General features: G+C 42.4%; 1 protein-coding gene across 2 annotated transcripts in view; it reads right to left on the bottom strand.

The window, feature by feature from the left end:
• The window catches only part of LRRC25 (leucine rich repeat containing 25), a 144,383-nt gene extending 127,652 nt beyond the window's left edge, over positions 1 to 16,731 (bottom strand). The window contains exon 1 of one of the 2 annotated variants that reach the window (XM_072112614.1): positions 16,638 to 16,731. The gene's annotated coding sequence lies outside the window, so the exon portion shown is untranslated. Of the gene's footprint in view, positions 1 to 16,310; positions 16,459 to 16,637 lie in introns of those variants that run through there. The other variant, XM_072112595.1, reaches the window with a different exon arrangement.
• Positions 16,732 to 17,640: the final 909 nt, after the last annotated feature.

The following is a 17,640-nucleotide window of genomic DNA, read 5'->3' as shown; positions in this document are numbered from 1 at the left end:
CCAATATCTTGAATATTTCGCTTCAGCGCTTAGGTCTGCCGGAGTTCACCATCTTCTTCCTGGTGCATGTAAGTGCATTGTCTTGCGACACAATTTGAATCTTAAATCGCGCGCTCAGTCCGAATCAGTCGGACCCCTGATTTCTGTTGCATGAAAGCCAGCACAGCTGCTCCACAATCCAATCGCGTGCGACACAATCCCCTGTTAAATACCTGTCACAGCGGCGCAAATCCCGAAATCAGACAGAAATGCGATCCATTGACCCCTAGTAAATAAGCCCCATTGTGTCACACACCCTATGTTAAAGGTGCAGCACAAAAAAGTTGGTGAACTCTGTCGGGCCAGTGCGGGGAAGCGACAGATACATCATTTCTGGCGCACGTTCTTAATGAATGTTTTCGCACCCAGCATTATACACGGAAAGAGCATTCTAAGTGAAGTTTCCGTCTTTCTAAGTAAATGTTTCCTATAAGGTTATTTATCATTAAACAGCCTTTTTTTACTTCAACTTACAAATGTTATTGAAATGGTCCTATATCTATAAGGGAGCTGTCTTAAAAGGTAGCAGAAAAAAGCAATGTTTAACTTATCCCATTTTGGAAAAAGTATTTGCATATTTCCTGATAGGAAAATGTATGTAGGTGGAGATGTTGGCAGAATCAAGGTTCTGGTGGAAGCATGTGGGTGGTGTGGGATATTCGCCATTTTAAATTTAGTGCACAAGATGGGAGCAGCTGGGTAAACGGTACAGGACATGCGCTTGTAGTTCCACTTTGGCCGGTGTGCAGGCTGCTGGCAGGTAAGGAGACATGGAGGAATCCAAGTTGGCAGTTAATCCCTTCTTTGCTGGATGGCTGCAGTTTTCTCCAGGGGTTTGTAGCAAACGACCCCCAGTTTCATGGGCAAACCTTGCTCGCTGCTGGGTAGAGGCTGATCTTTTCCAGAGGCTTAGTGAAAGCTTTTCTGATGCCCTGTGTGATTATCCTGATTTCCCGTTGTGACCTTGATTCCGTTCCTGACCTTGTCCCTGCGCTGCCCGTCCTGACCTTCTGCTACATCCCCAACTCTGATACTATGATGCCTGTCTCGACCTTCTGCCTCACGAATCTGTACTTCACCTAAGCTGCCACCATAGACAAAGTGGTGCCTGTGGAATGACCTGGTGGTTCCACACCGCAGCATGTCCAACCCGCTTTGAGGCAGGCTCTAGTGAAACTGGGTGCCACTTAGACTCCGGTCCCAGGTGTTGGCTTACACAATCGTCCCCAGTGGTCCAGAGGATCCACTACCACTGATCCTGACAGTAAGATCCGGCCATGGATCCTTCCCAGGTTCTGCTACCTGTTCTGGCTGATCTTACCACTGTCGTGGTCCAGCAGTCCCGGGAGATTGCCGTGAAAGGTGAACAACTTGGTCAAGTCACCGCCATGTTGCAGCAACTGAGCAACAGCGTCAACCTTTGGCTCCTTCCATTACTCTGGTTAGCCTACCTACCGCTGAACGTAGGCTGAGATTATCCATGCCGTCTTAATATGATGAGGACCCCAAGTTGTGCAGGGGCTTCATCACCCAGTGCTCCTTGCACATTGAGCTCATGCCGACACAGTTTGCCACTGAACAGTCTAAGGTGTCATTCATCATAAGCCTCCTCTCCAGGAAAACCCTGGCATGGGATACTCCCATCTAGGACAGAAAGGACCCGGTTACAGTTGACATCAACTCCTTCTTTGCTGAGTTCTGGTCCATCTTTGAGGAACCTGCATGAGAATCTTCACCTGAGACCGCACTGCTGAACCTGCGTCAAGGAGACTCATCAGTTGGAGACTACACGGTCCAGTTCCGTACTTTAGCCTCTGAGCTGGATTGGAATGAGGCGGCCTTGATTGCGACTTTTAAAAAGGGACTGTCTGGTCTGATCAAAGACGCCTTGTCTGCATGGGACCTTCCGTCTTAACTGAGTGACCTAATCTCTCTGGCCACTCAGATAGACATCTGGTTTACTGAGCGCTCTTAGGAGCAATGTCTGGAATTACCGCAAGCCTGGACCTGTCGTCTACCCCATCTAGCTCCAGTCTTCCAAAGATCGCTTCAGCCACCTACCATGACAGCTGCAGATGAACCGATGCAAGTGGACAGAGCTCGGCTGTCTTCCCAGGAACGTTCCAGGCGACTTCAGGAGAACCTCTGTCTCTATTGTGCCAGCCCGGAACATTTCCTTCAGACCTGTCCCCTGCGTCCTCAGCATCTGGGAAACGCACGCACCTAGGGTTATTGGGAGAAGCGTCCCAAGGTGAGAACAAAGCTTCTCCACATCTGAATATACCTGTCTTACTCAGTTCTGGAACAGGTAATCCATTTCCAGCCTCTGACTTCCTGGATTCCGGTTCGGCAGGAAACTTTGTGGATGCTGCCCTGGTTTCTCAGTACCGCCTTCATGTGGTCCGTCTCGAGAAGACACTGGTCATCTCATCAGTCAGTGGGCAGATTCTCCAAGACCTGATCCGGTGCCGCACTGAACACCTATGCTTACAAGTGGGGGTCTTGCACAAGGAGAGAGTTTCCTTTTACATGCTAACCCGGTGCACGTCTTCAGTTCTTCTGGGCCTTCCGTGGTTGCAGTGCCACGCACCGGTGCTTGACTGGCAGACGGTTGAATCATAAAATCAAACCAACTAAGCTCATTTTGTGATTCATGGCATTGAGTTTTTCTACATTTATTTATTTATAGCATTATGGGTTTTTGTACCAAATGTTCATATTCGCGGAATACCTCTTGAAGGTAACCCATAAAAGATGTTGACACTTGGTAAGATCGAGAAGGGTTAATCAACCCAAGTGTGCAAAGGCACGGCTGGGAACATTTACTAAGGGTTGCACGCTGCACTTTAGTCGGACTCTGCACGTTCTTCATGGCTAAAACAGCTTGCACAGGTATTTAACAAGTGTCTGCGCTGGGATTCTGTTGCACGCAACCCTTTTGTGGTGCTGGCTTCCATGCAACAAAGGGGCGTGCCTTCAGACTGATTCGGACCAAGTGCTGTACTTAACTTTCAAATTGTGTTGCACGCCCTATGTTAAAGATGCACCACAAAAAAGATGGTGAACTCTGTCGGACCAGTGTGGGGAGCGACTGATTCATTATTTCTGGCACATAATCTTAGGCAATTCTCAACAGTTGCACTTATCTATAAAGGTGATAATTAGTGGTATGAGCACAAACATGCAAAATTTAGTTGTACATGTTAATCAGACAGGGCCACTGTTTTGAGGCGATAAATCCACTGTGCTTCCTTCGATCCCAATCCTCTCCTCTGAAAGGTGGCTCTACCACATCAATTGCTATGAACCTCAGACCCCTTGGTCTTGGTTTTTTCACCAATTGGACTTCCACTGACCACGACTGGGTAAAAGTACCAAAATAGCAATAAAATTGAGTTAAATTGTAAAGTTTGGGGGTTAAAAATGATCTTTTTTGTGTAAACATCACTACATGATTAAAATTTGAGAACTTTTTTCATGAGCAAAACCCTTTAATTACCTTATTGCAGTTATTTATCTGCTAATGCTCCACTTTAATCCTGTCTCAGCACCTCTCACTTCAGTCCTGCATTCTGGTTAAGAAAAAGAATCTATAGAGTGAAACCGGAGATGCAGGTTTCAAAGAGGGAGAGGGATGTGCTACACATTGGGGGTCATTTACTAAGGGCCCGATTCGCGTTTTCCCGACGTGTTACCCGAATATTTCCGATTTGCGCCGCTTGTACATGAATTGCCCCGGGTTTTTGGCGCACGCGATCGGATTGTGGCGCATCGGGGCCGGCATGCGCGCGACAGAAATCGGGGGGCGTGGCCGAACGAAAACCCGACGTATTCGGAAAAACCGCCGCATTTAAAAACCGAAAATGTGTCGCTTGGGGAGCGCTCACCTTCACCTTCTATGGGATGGTGCATTCCGGGGCGTTAAGATTATTTTCGGCGCTGCAGCGCCACCTGGTGGACGGCGGAGGAACTACCATCTTAAATCCCAGCCGGACCCGAATTCTGTGCAGAGAACGCGCCGCTGGATCGCGAATGGGCCGGGTAAGTAAATGTGCCCCATTGTGTTCATTCTTGTTTGCGCTCAGTAATTACAGGAAGCAGCTTCTTGATGTCTACTCTGTCCTGTCTGCAGTTTGCTCTCATGTTCCCACACAGAGTCCACCTCCTTCCCCTACATCTTGTAAGTTTAATATACAATCTAATGTGTACAGAATACACCCATGCAATAGTCGGGTCAGTGAAGAAAAAGGAGGATGGTCAGAACAACATTCTCATACACATGATGAAAACTATTTACTTCTGTTTGTTCTCTGTACACCACTGTACACCACTGTACTGGGGGGAAAAAGGTGAAAAACTGATAGCATTTGCTGAACAGAATTGCTGGCACATCCATTACTGCAGGTAGTGTTTATAGTAGTCATAAGGATGTACTAGATTATCAACATAACAGTGCATGGGTGTATATGTGTGAGTGTTTGTAATAATCTGTGTCTAATAAATCTTTATATAGGTTACTCTAAATGTACTGCATGTTCTGACAGCTTAGAGTCACTACTGTGTTGTACAGCAGTAATGCTGACGAGAGGATTCAGGCTAAGATTCTTTGTCTTGATTAGCTGCTAGTGCTATAGTGATGGGTCTTTTCAGTAAACAAGAGGATTCAGATCCCAGCCGTAAGCCAATGGCTCAGTTAACCCTGCTCCTTTATAACTAAATTCACCACTAAGTCAAAATATGTGGCCCTTTTTATCTTGGTAGAAAGTGGCATGGCTAGCTTTAGGAACTGAACAGATAGTTCCTATAAAACATTTATTAAGGAGCCATTCAGGAGTCAGGAGAGGTGGCTATTTCTAGTGAGCTGAGCCAAATGATCCAGCGTACTAAGAAGAGCTGGACTTCCCATCATTATTGTGCTAGTGCATAAGATGTTTCAAATTAATTTTCTAATGACCATTATAAGTGAATTCACTATTTTTTGACAGTTGTTTTGATATATAATAGGTATAGTTTTGGTTAAATGGAGAAACTATGATGACTTTTTACTAATTTATTGGGAAATATGAATATGTATTACATATATTTATATGTTTGTGTGTATTTTTTAAAAACCTTTTATGATCCCTTTGAGGTTTTTTATTTCATTTTTCTTTTTCTTTTACAAGTTTCCTACTATAACTGGGGTATTTATAAGAGACCCCGTTACACAGGAAAATGTACAGGCAGATGTATTAATCATTGGTGTAACGAGTCTGATCAGACCCAGCGATCATGTGACCAATTCTATTCACTATATCAGTGCTGTCCAGTGAGAAAAGAAGACAGGCACAAATGGTACTAAACTGCTGCTACCCTCTCTCCAGGGCTTCTGACACGCAACGACCTGTGATGCCTGCAACTGTGATCTGTGTAGGAGAAACTCCAGCAATGCCGAAAGACATCGCTGCAGACTCCTGACCCGCACAGCCCGCCATCAAAAGTCAGTGGGTGGTCGTGATCAAATAAAATTGTTCACAATGTTAGTACTTTTTTGGTCCCTGTAATGTCATTTTAGACGTCATTGCAGAGTTGCTATCTGACCATCCTGATGTTTATAATAGTAATAGAAAATAAAAAAAAATATTGTAACATCTTTGAACTTCATAAAAGTGAATGCACCAACTGTACTATGAAATTGTTAACCAGATTAGGAATGCGTGTCTTCTCTTTTTCATCTGCATTTGGTGAACATTGAGGATTAAGTAAATAGATGGATCCACTTATACCTGCTGACTCCCCCAAATTCTAGAGAAAACAACAAAGAAGAGAGTAAAGAATAAATGAATGTGCCCCCATCCTTTGAGGAAACCAATTTTTTTCCACAGTGCTTGGACTTCAATTATAAGGAAATACTGTTTTTTCTAGGCAGAGATGCATTATGAAATTCTCCACAAGGGCAGGCTGCTGTATGTTTTGGCTCTGTGAGATAATGTGACTACCCATGGAGCTCAGTTTAAAGACATCTTTTAGAAGTTCGGCTTCTGAAGCAACACAGTGAGTAACCTCATGATGTCCTAACATCTTCATGCTTCACAGAACAGACCTCTGTGATAGCAGGTCACCGCCATGATTTGGAATTTTGAAAAATAGCATCATTGGTGGCATTAACCCCTTAGTGACATGGTCTGAAAAGGCACTAGTAACTGGCATTTTTAGCCAATTTTCGTTTAAGGGTGGTTTACGTATGTGGTGGTTAAGGGCCATAACTTTTTCTTTGCGTGCTACCTTAACATTTTTTGCGGGACACATAGATTTAGGTAAAACGTAATACAAGTTTTTGCATTCTTTTCATTTTTCATTTTATTCTGAGTTTAAAGTGGAAAAAACTGCTTTTTTGTAATTTATAGTACAAATTTTTTGTAAATTTTCAAAATGAACTTTCAAAACTCAAAATGAACGTTATTAATGAATTCCCTATTTTGTTTTGGTTGTTTTGATATATAATATGTATAGTCTCAGGCAAGAGGGGTGACTATGGAGATGCTTTTTTTATATAAGGAAATGCGAATGTATTTTTAGGAATATTTTTACAAAATTCTTTTACAAGTTTTTCCTGTAATAAGGGGCTAATATAGATGCAACCCCCTGTGACTGCTGATGTCGGTTAGAGCTGTACTGGGTCTGATCAGACCCAGCAGCTTTGATCAACCCCTTTAGACCCGGCAGTTACGTGAGTCTGAGACACCGAAGACATATTTGTCAAAGATAAGTCAGACCTCCCTATGCTTGGTTCTGTAGTACCTAGAAACATGCTTTTGGTGTCATATTAAAGATAATAATCTCATATTTCATACTGTGGATCCATGATCTACTGAAATCTAGATACATAGTTAAATGTGCAGTTAAATACACAGTTGGGAAGGTGTCCTGCAGATACAAACTCCAATTCCAGTCTCTTTGTTTAATTATCTGTATCTCTGCTTCTTGCGCTCACAGAACCACAGAACTCTTATCTTATGATGCCAAAATCATGTTTCCAGGTACTATAGAACGGAAGATAACGGGGGGTCTGATGTGACTCACCCTCTGCAGAACACTAAACTTGACTCATCTTGGGCAAAATATGACTCTTCTCAGCTCAGATTTATAGGTAGCCGGAGCCGGTAGCTTAGGGTAGTATGCAGGGAGTGGGGGAACCCGGAGAGGACAGGTGGGGCTGCAGTCAAGGGGATGTTCCGGGAGTTCACAGGTGCCGGCCAGCAAGCAGGCGGATGTGCTGCCGGCGGTCATGTGGAAGTGCCGCGCTGCAGTGCGGGAGGGTAAATGTGCCGGCAGGCGCAAGGGTGCATGTGTCGGCGCGAGTGGGGGGAAGTACCGGGCGCCTGTCATGGGGAAGTGCCGGCCCGCGGGCATGTGGATATGCCAGACGCGGGACAGGTACATGTGCTGGCGGTGGGCGAGAGTGTGTGTCCACCGGCGGGCTGGAGCTCATCCAGCAGGAGGCGTGCCGTCTGAGGCGAGATACTCAACTCGCCTCATGGCAGGTGCGCCCCTGGGAGCAGGGAGCCGAGAGCCTGGAGGGGGAGGAGCTCGGTGCCGGCAGGGTCTGGGGGCCGTGGTAAGGTGCCGGTGGCGTCGGGGGGTGGGCGCAAGGTGCCGGACGGAGGGCTGCAACGTGGTCCCGTCCGGTGCGGGAGCTCAGTGCTGGCTGGTGCCCCCCCTGCGCGGACCGGCTGATAAACTCCAACGGCCCGGTCCTGGTCCGCGGACCGGCGGTTGGGGACCTCTGGTCTAAATAATAGAAAAAATAATAACAATAAAAAAATATTAAAAAATTTAAATTAGTAAAGGTTTAAATCACCCCCCTTTCTCTAGAACACTTATAAAAAATAAACAGTAAAAATCCTAAACATTTTAGATATTGCCATGTTTCAAAATGCCCATTCTATCAAAATATAAAAAAGATTATTCACGTAACAGAAAATAGTGTCCAAATACCCACTTTTTTGCCTTTTTTTCATCCATAAATATTGTAATAAAAAAGGATCAAATGGCCACATAGGTCACCATTTGATAAAATTAAACCTTACATGGGTCCATACACTGAAGTATTTAAAAAAGTTAAATTAAATAAAACCTATGTAAATTTGGTATCACTGTGATCTTATCGACCCAAAAAAATAAAGGGAAGGTGTAATTTGGAGCACACAAAGAAAGCAGTAAAAACAGAGCCTAGAAGAGAACACAAATTTGACGGGTTTTTTTGTCAATTTCACCGCACTTAGAATTTTTTTCCAGCTTTCCAATACATTGCACTAAAATATGTTATCCTGCAGATAACAAGCTCTCACAGATCTCTGTAAATGGAAAAATAAAAAGGTTTAGCTTTTGGAAAAAGGGACTAAACAACAGAAACGCAAAAATGAAAAATGGATTAAATAGGGGGGCTGGCACTGGGCAGTAATTAATAAGGTGGGTCTGGCTGGTGGACAGTAATTAATTAGGGGGGTGCCACTAGGCAGTAATTAAGTGACATTTTGGTTGGTGGACAGTAATTAATGCAATGGCTCTGCTGCTGGACACTAATAAGTGTAGTTTTTGCTTCTGGACAGTACCGTAATTAATAAGTGGACTGCTACTGGAAAGGAGACTGCTGCTGGACAGTAATTAATACAGGGGGCCTGGCTGGTGGACATTAATTAATAAGGGGGCTGCTGGACAGTATCTTAATAAGGGGTTCTGCTGGACAGTAGGGGGTGTTGTTTCTGTGTGTGCCACATATAAATCAGGACTTAGGGGGTGTTTTATCAGTGCTTCTACGGCATATGGGGTGCTGCCGCCGGGGAAGTAGGCCACTATTCCTGTTCCATGCTTGCATACTTTTTAAAAACCTGCAAACCAGCTTTTTATGCAAAACTACACTAGGTCGGACCTGGCATTGTTTTCCTCACTGGTGTTGCTGCCTGAAGACTAGACCAAGAGGCGATGGGGGGATAAATTCCCCTCATAGTTGTTATTCAGGTGACATTATATTTTGAGTGACTGTGGTATTTTTAGGGGCAAAATGTAGAGATGTGCTGCTCGGAGCTGACAATATCTTGTAGTGAATTCTGCAGTGATAACTTACAGCTGGGAAAAGTTTTCATGAAGTTCTGATGAAGATGAATTGTCACCACCAAGATGAAGACCAGGCCAGCACTAAGGGAGATGTGACAGCCGGTGTAACAGATTTATAAGGTAAGTGATATTTATCTTTGCCTGTGTCAGTCCTGTTTGGCAGTAAATTTTTGCCACCGTATAGTAATGTATAGTATATTTTCTGCTGGTAAACATTTCTGTGTTAGGTGTAAACATTGCTGTGACTTTTTTCAGTATTTTACAGGTTTGTGGGAAACATTCAATGAAGGTATATATATATACAGTATATTTGTCCACTTATATTAGAGTTTTTTGTATATATGGTGTATGAGTATGGTGCTGTGTATATATGAATATGTAGCATGTATGTGTATTCTCTTCTGTATATATATATATATATATATATATATATATATATATATATATATATAATTATCTTAGCTTTGGGGCCTACTGGAGTCTTGTTACGCCACAAATAACTCATCACAGTCCAATAACTAGTACAGGTCATACTCACGATGCTCACTAGAACAGACACAATGGGGGGATTTGTGTAGATAGGCACTTTAATACTGTGCGCCCACACTAGTGTACATGGACTGTGCTACTACTTGAGTAAGACTCTTGAATAAACAGACTCTTAAAACATAATTCTCTTGGTAAATATTAGTACCACATTTCTTCAATTCTACAATAAAGTGCTACACTTATCCACACACATATATACATAAAGAGAGATAGAGTTTGACTGGGGTAAGACTGACTATTGTAGAAAAACTATATTATTATTCCACATAGCTTTCAAATTCATACAACCAAATCCAGTGAGACTGATAATGATAGAAAGAATGGGGTTTGGTTGAATGCACAGAATTGGAGCAGCAAACTTTTAATTGCTGTTCAGTAGCAATAAGTATTCAGAAAGCAGTGCCCAGTTGGAAAGGTAAAAGATTCTATCAGTGCATGAACTAATCACCAGGCAGGCTGCTTTACTGCGGCAGAAGCAGCTAATGCATGAAAGCAGGAAATTGGAATTACATTTTTAAGGAGCATTAAGAAAGGAGAAAATACATATTTGGTGGGTGGTAAATATTTGTATTAACAAATTATTTATTTATGTATTTATTTATATTTGCATTTACAACCAAATACACATTACATCAAATACTGTGCATTGTCAACTATAACTCTACCTAACATAATAATATAATACTTGAATATTCATCAAGTGATTAAGCATTACTGCTACTTACTTTAGTGCTGTCTGCAAACTGTCAGTGGATTTTTGTTTACATGTATAAGCACTGGTGAATAGGAGGGACTCAAGTAGGAGACTTATAACTCATCCTTCTCCCCCCTTCCCCTCTCCCTGTGTCTGTCAAGACAGACTGTGAGAGAAAGGTTCACAGTTTGACACCATTAGGATGGACTGAAGGAATGAGAAACAGAAAGTAGTGTATTAACCTCTAAAGAATTGCCCATAGCACATGTATGTCCTCTAGAGGTTAAAGGGAACAAGTCACCAGATTTTCACTAATAGACTAAAATAACAATAGTTCATGTCCCTAGCAAATGAAGTTAGTAAACCAAAGGTGTGTTATTAACCTCTTACCGTAGTGGAACGTATTAGTGGTGACGTATTAGTACGTCACATGTCAGCTGTGGTTGTATGGGGAGGGCTCACGGGATGAGATCTCTCCATACAAGGTGGGTGTTTGCTGTATATTGACGCAAACACCCACCGGTAACACGCCAAAATGACCCTTTTTTGTCTTTTTGCAACGTACAAAAAATGTAATAAAAAGTTATGAAAAGGTCGGGCATCTTGCAAAAAATGACACCACACATTGTACACTGAAGTATAAAAAAGTTATTAGCACCAGGATGGCAAAATTAAGAATTTTTTGTACAGGAGGTTTTAATTTTTATAAATGTATGAAAACATTATAAAACCTAAATAAATTTGATATTCATGTGATCGTACCGACCCAAAGAATAAAGGAGACTTGGAATTTGGGGCGCAGAGTGAAAGCTGTAAAAATCTAAGCTCCCAAGACAATGGCACAAATGCATTTTGTCACCAATTTTACTGTATTTGGAAATGTTTCCCTTTTCCCACAGTATTGAATATTAAATACTGTCACTATGAATTGCAATTTGTTACGCAGAAAACAAGCCCTCAAACAGCTCTTTACGTGGAAAAATAAAAAAGTTCACATGAGGTGAGAGAAACACTGTCTAGGCATAAATAGCACATGCCCCTGCGACACCCTGCTCCTTCAGTCGGAGACAAGATAGGCTTTCAATTTCTGGGGATAGGAGCTATGCAGTTTTTAGCTAAAAACTGTATGGGCACAAATTAGTATAGTGCTTTTGGCAGGGGTGGATTGGGAACTTGAAGTGGCCCTGGAAAAATTCACCCATCATGAAATTAATCACGTCTGTTTCTTTCAGAACACAGACGCGATTAATATACAGAAAGGCGTGGCCTGTTTGGCTGCGCCGTTCTGTTGCTCTGGAGGACCCAGGCGGCATGTGATGATGTTACGCTGACTACGTCCCTGCACAGATCATTCGTGGGAGAAGAAGAGACAGCAGCAGCTACATGGGAACGTAGCCGGAGGTAAGTAGCTGATTTATTATTTTTATTTCTGGGGCAAATTGTGTATATACTGTCTCTAGGGGGTAGGCTGTTTATATTCTGTCTCTGGGGGCAGGCTGTGTATATACTATCTCTGGGGGGGCAGACTGTGTATATACTGCCTCTGGGGGGGCAGGCTGTGTATATACTCTCTGTAGGAGAGCAGTCTGCATATATACTGTCTCTGGGGGGGCAGGCTGTGTATATACTGTCTCTGGGGGGCAGGCTGTGTATATATTGTCTCTGTATACTGTCCATGCGGGATCTTTATGTAGGGGCTAGATTTTAATTAAACTGGGTGTCCTTATATAGAGCACTGTATATAATTTAATTTGGGATTATGTGTATGCGGGCTATTATGAATAAATTAGGGGAACTGTATATAATAAAATGGGTGTGTATATAAATTACTTGAGTCCTGTAGTTCAGGGGGATTGGTATATATAATTTAGGATGTTGTACATATGTATTTATTCAGGGGCTATATAAAGGATGTTTTATATGGGGAATAGTGGATAATTTATATTTAGAAACATGATCCATTATACTGTAAGTGACTGTGGTTTTTTTTAGGGGTTCAGTGTGAAGTTATGCTACATAGAGCTGAAGATGTCTGACTATGAATTCCACAGAGATAAACCATGGCCAGGAGAAATTGTAAAGAAATCCTCTTCCTGATGGAGCAGATAATCACCTGTACGGTACTAGATATCATTGGGTGCGCGAAGGGGCAGCATTTTCAAGTTTTGCCCCAGGCAGCAAAAAGGCTAGAATCGGCCCTGAGTGGCCCTATGCTTTGAGACCTATGCTAGACATTAGAGGCCTAGCCCAGAAAATACCCTGGGGTTCAGTGGCAGCAACCACTCATCTTTCTGTTCCTAGATCGCAGTCCACAGCTGCCTGGTGGTTTGTCTTCTTTTGCCTAGACGAGTATTAGCACAGCCTGCTGCCCAGTGGGTAGTTAAGGAGATGTAACGCCCCAGCAAATGCTTATTGATCCACATGTCAGTTGTAAGGTGCACCTCGAGACTAATAGCATAATGCAGTGCACATTTGGTCTTGTCCACTACCTGTTGGTGCAGGGTTGGGACTGCCTGATGAGAAAAGCAGCAGTGGCTTGGAAATTCATATTGTGTGACAGCCGTCTTTAAAGATCTTTAAAGCTATCCGACTACACCAGCCTGAATGAGAAAATGGCCAGCAATTTGGAAATTCTCATTTTCAGGACTAGAGCTTGTGATTGCGATGGTCAAAACTTATGCTTCCTCTCCATGACATAGGGCAGGGACCGTTTCGATCTGGCCCCCGACACTTGGCGCGCCAGCGCAGGGACCTCGTGGCCTGCAACAGTCGGGCAGGAGCCTCCGTCTGTCCGGACAGGAAGCTCCTGCCCGTCACTGTATAGTGCTCGGTGCGGCCGGAAACGACCGCTCGAGCACTATTACTGGAGCGATGTGGCCGGAATACAACCCCGGTGCACATCGCTCCATGAACTAGGCGATGACGTCATCACGCGCCCGTGCACCCCTTCCTGCCCGGACGCGGCAAGAATATAGAAGACTTAGGTGAGTACAGGGTTTTTATTTTTTTATTAAAAAGGGCAGTAAAAAGATTGTGGCGACTGGGGGCCAATAGTTAGTTATGAGGGGCAGAATAAGAAATAATTAATTATAAGGGGCAGCTTAGGAAATAATTAATTATGAGGGGCTGCATAGATAATAATTAATTATAAGGGGCAGCTTAGGAAATAATTAATTATGAGGGGCAGAATAGGAAATAATTAATTATGAGGGGTAGAATAGGAAATAATAAATTATAAGGGGCAGCATAGGAAATAATTAATTATAAGGGGCAGATTAGTAAATAATTAATTATGAGGGGCAGCATAGGAAATAATTAATTATAAGGGGCAGCATAGGAAATAATTAATTATAAGGGGCAGCTTAGTAAATAATTAATAATGAGGGGCAGCATAGGAAATAATTAATTATGAGGGGTAGAATAGGAAATAATTAATTATGAGGGGCAGCATAGGAATAATTAATTATGAGGGGCAGCATAGGAAATAATTAATTATAAGGGGCAGATTAGTAAATAATTAATTATGAGGGGCAGCATAGGAAATAATTAATTATAAGGGGCAGCTTAGTAAATAATTAATATTAAGGGGCAGCATAGAAAATAATTAATTATGAGGGGTAGAATAGTAAATAATTATGAGGGGCAGCATAGGAAATAATTAATGGTGTGGGTATAGGAAATAATTAATTATGAGGGGCAGTTTAGTAATTAATGGGGGGGAGGCATATTCAATAATAAATGGAGAGAGGTCCCAGTATATTAATTAATTAATTAATTGATTAATTAATTAATTGGGCCAATATATAAAATAGTTCACAAGGGGGTGCAGTACCGGTATATTAAGTAATTAATTGAGGGGGGTGCCAGTGTATTATGGATGTGGTCACATGTACCGCTATTTATTTTTAGACTTTAGTCCGGCCCTCCAACGGTCTGAGGGGGACAGTGAACTGAACTGATGGTGTAGAGAGGCTCTGTGATGGTGACGGTGGTGCTGCTGGTGGTGGTTGTGTCATGAACTTTGAAGGGTGACAGGTGGCCTTGTCATTTTAAAGGAGGTGGAACAGGCTGGACCAACTGAAGCAGCAGGGGGAGCCGTTCATGCTTACATATGTATATGTAGATAGGTGGCCCCAGCAAACACCCACAGTATATAGATAGGTAGCCCCAGCAAACACCCCAGTATATAAATAGATAGCCTCAGCACAACACCCCCCTTGTATATAGATAGGTAGCCCCCAGCACACGCCCACTGTATATAGATAAGTAGCCCCAGTACACAATCACAGTATTTAGAGAGGTAGCCCTAGCAAATGCTCCCGGTATATGGATAGCCCCTTCAGCACTGCCCCCCCCCCCTTCTATACACCTGAAAAGGTCAATAGGTGCTTTTTTGGAAGTCCCTGCCTAGCTGACTTACTGTTGGGCAGCAACCTCTCCCTAGCTGTGTTTTGTGTGTAATGGCATCTGGACAAGTGACCCTGTAGAGTCACATGTCCAGCCCAGCCAATCACAGGCATGCCTACAGAGGACATGCCTGTGGTTAATATGGGGCTGGAAGCTGCTTGATTGGCTGCTTCAGCAGTATTCAAGCATCTTGGTGCTTTTTGCAGAACATGGACCCAGATCCCGAACAGTAACGCTTGTGTGGGAACCAGGTTTGTGGGTATCCAACCCATCAAATTAGTTACTGGCCCGGATTGTGCTCATCACTAGTTGTAAATAATAAAAAAAGTTGTAGTAACTACCACTAATGGTGACGTGAACTTGGCCTTACTTGCTGATATTCCAGAAAGGATCTTGTAGGAAGGAGCAGTGTGAACAAATTATTTAAACTGACCAGGAGGTAACACAGAAAAAATGAGCTTTCATTTTTAAAATAGAACGTGAGGTTTTCTTGAATTGATTGCAAGCCAAAAGGATGATCATGAATGATCAAATAATGCCCAAATAAATCATGTTAATAGTGCCTTAAATTACAGATTGTTTTTGATATTATTAATAAATCTGTGTATTTATTTATTATCAATAACTGCAATAGAAGACAGAACTTTAGTAGTTTATATCTGCCCAATGTAAGCACAATATAGATTGTGTCAGTGTTGATGTATGCAAAGATAATTTTAGTTTCATGTATCCCATAGATTCCATTATATAGTAGAATTACTATGCGAGCCAGCATTATTACGCTCACCTAGAAATAGCTAAACAATGTTTGATAAAGCCTTTTATTGCTTTCACAGCATCTGGCATAGCACAGTGTACCAGAATTCCATATGAAGCTAGTTTAGTTATTCTAGGAGCATATAAGCTAAATGAAATTCTAAGGTCCATATCCCAGTCTTTAACTTGTGCTTATGTCCTCTAGATGGCACTGTACCTCCTTGGACTAAAAAGCATCAGGAGAAAACCTGAAGCAGGGTGCTATAGAGAGCCTGGAAACCATGAAAGTGTTAACAGAAGAAGAGATAAAGCCCACTTGGAAGATAAGTGAATAAACTACACACATAAAACTGTTTCTTTTTTTTTTCTCCATCACATGGATAAGATTTAAGACAGGTCCAACCCTTGTTTTTTCAGATTTCATATGATTTCATATGAGAGATGTGTCCTAAATTACAATTAATTGATGACCAAAAGTTTCACAATATTTATATTCTTTTAGATAGACAGTATGGTTGTAAGTGAGGTTACACACCCTAACTTTGCTAATAAGCCCATGAGCAGCGCTGCGGTATATAAGAATGCAGGTTTCAGCTGGCTTTGTGGCTTCGATGATCTCTGGTGTAAATGAGCATGCAGAACTATGGAAGAAGCGGTGGCGATGAACTAATCCAACATGCTCTGCTCACCGGATGAGGCTGGAGATGAACAACAATAGCAGTACATGAGGTGCATTGGATGCAGGCTGCTATTTTCAGCGTGCACCCACCTGCCTCCAGCAGACATAGGGTCCCGAGCACTGGCCCCTTCACCTTCCCCAGACACAGGGACAAGAACAGAATATAATAATTCAACAATCACAATTAAACGCAAACTGCCCAACGCGCTCCAAACTCAGTAACCAGCGAAAGAGACTGTTTCAAGCTCCCCTCAATGTGAATTGATTCTACTACAGGCTCCTTTCAATTTGCCTCTGTATGACCAGGGGAGAACGGGAACAGGCAGCGAGCTGAAACATAAACGGTGCCGTTCATCGAATTCGCACGGACTGTGAGTGCATATGTGTCCCCGTTATTATACGATATAAAGCGTTTACCACAATGTTGCATATTGTCCCTCGGAAAACAACATGAAGCTGCTGGTGGTACTCCCCCTCACTGACTGCAGAATGGACCACTCCACAATTTATTCCAAGGAAGACTGACAGTTTTTGGGTCATGAAGCAGCTGTTGAAGTCAAGCGGCTCTCCCCCTCCTCTGGAATAAGAAATGAATCCATTTTAAAGTAAATAACTAAAGCCCTGAGTTTACACTGAGAAGAAAAATGTATTATTTCAAAACAGAAACAAACAACTAACTTAACCCGGAACAGATCATAAGGCAGAATATTTTTTCATAACAATAAATAATAATAAAACTCCAAAGAAACTGCCCCAGGATCTAAACACCTCAGTATACATTGTTCTAATTGATTTACAAATACTAAAACCTGACGACAATTTGTATACAAAACTCATTGTATTGTAATGTAGGATAATGATAGAAAAAATGCTGCTGTAGTATAAAGTGCCAGTTATTTAACCTGAGAGTATATATTACTCTGTTACCAGATTGGCTTCTATGTTGACATGTTGGCAATAGTGAAATATCTGTATCACAACTTTTTATTGACATGTAATAAATTAGAAATACTGGTAATTATTGAGCTCTAAGGAATAGATAGATTATTGTATAGAGAAGTAAGAGCTTTCCTTACAGAGACTGTGCCAATTAAGGCAGCCTTACAAGGTGCCTATTAGAGGCAAGGTTTTCTTTATCTCATCCTGGAAAAAGTATTTGCATATTTTCTAGATTATTGTGTAGCAGCAGTCCATGATAACTGGCCAGGCGTCCAAATATAAAGTCTATAGGGCAGTAATGGCGAACCTATGGCACTGGTGCCAGAGGTGGCACTCTGAGCCCTTTCTGTAGGCACTCGGGCCATCACCAGAGATGACTCCAGGTATCTTCCTGCAGTCCCAGACAGCCCAGGACTTGCTGTGCACAGAGCTATTTTAAAGTGACATTGCTACCTGGGACTATTTTCTGCTATATTGGTGT

The sequence above is a fragment of the Engystomops pustulosus genome, chromosome 1 (genome assembly GCF_040894005.1).
Source record: "Engystomops pustulosus chromosome 1, aEngPut4.maternal, whole genome shotgun sequence".
In the NCBI taxonomy this organism is placed as follows: domain Eukaryota; kingdom Metazoa; phylum Chordata; class Amphibia; order Anura; family Leptodactylidae; genus Engystomops; species Engystomops pustulosus.
Note: the sequence above shows the minus strand (reverse complement) of the source record. Positions and strands in the feature narration are given on the sequence as shown.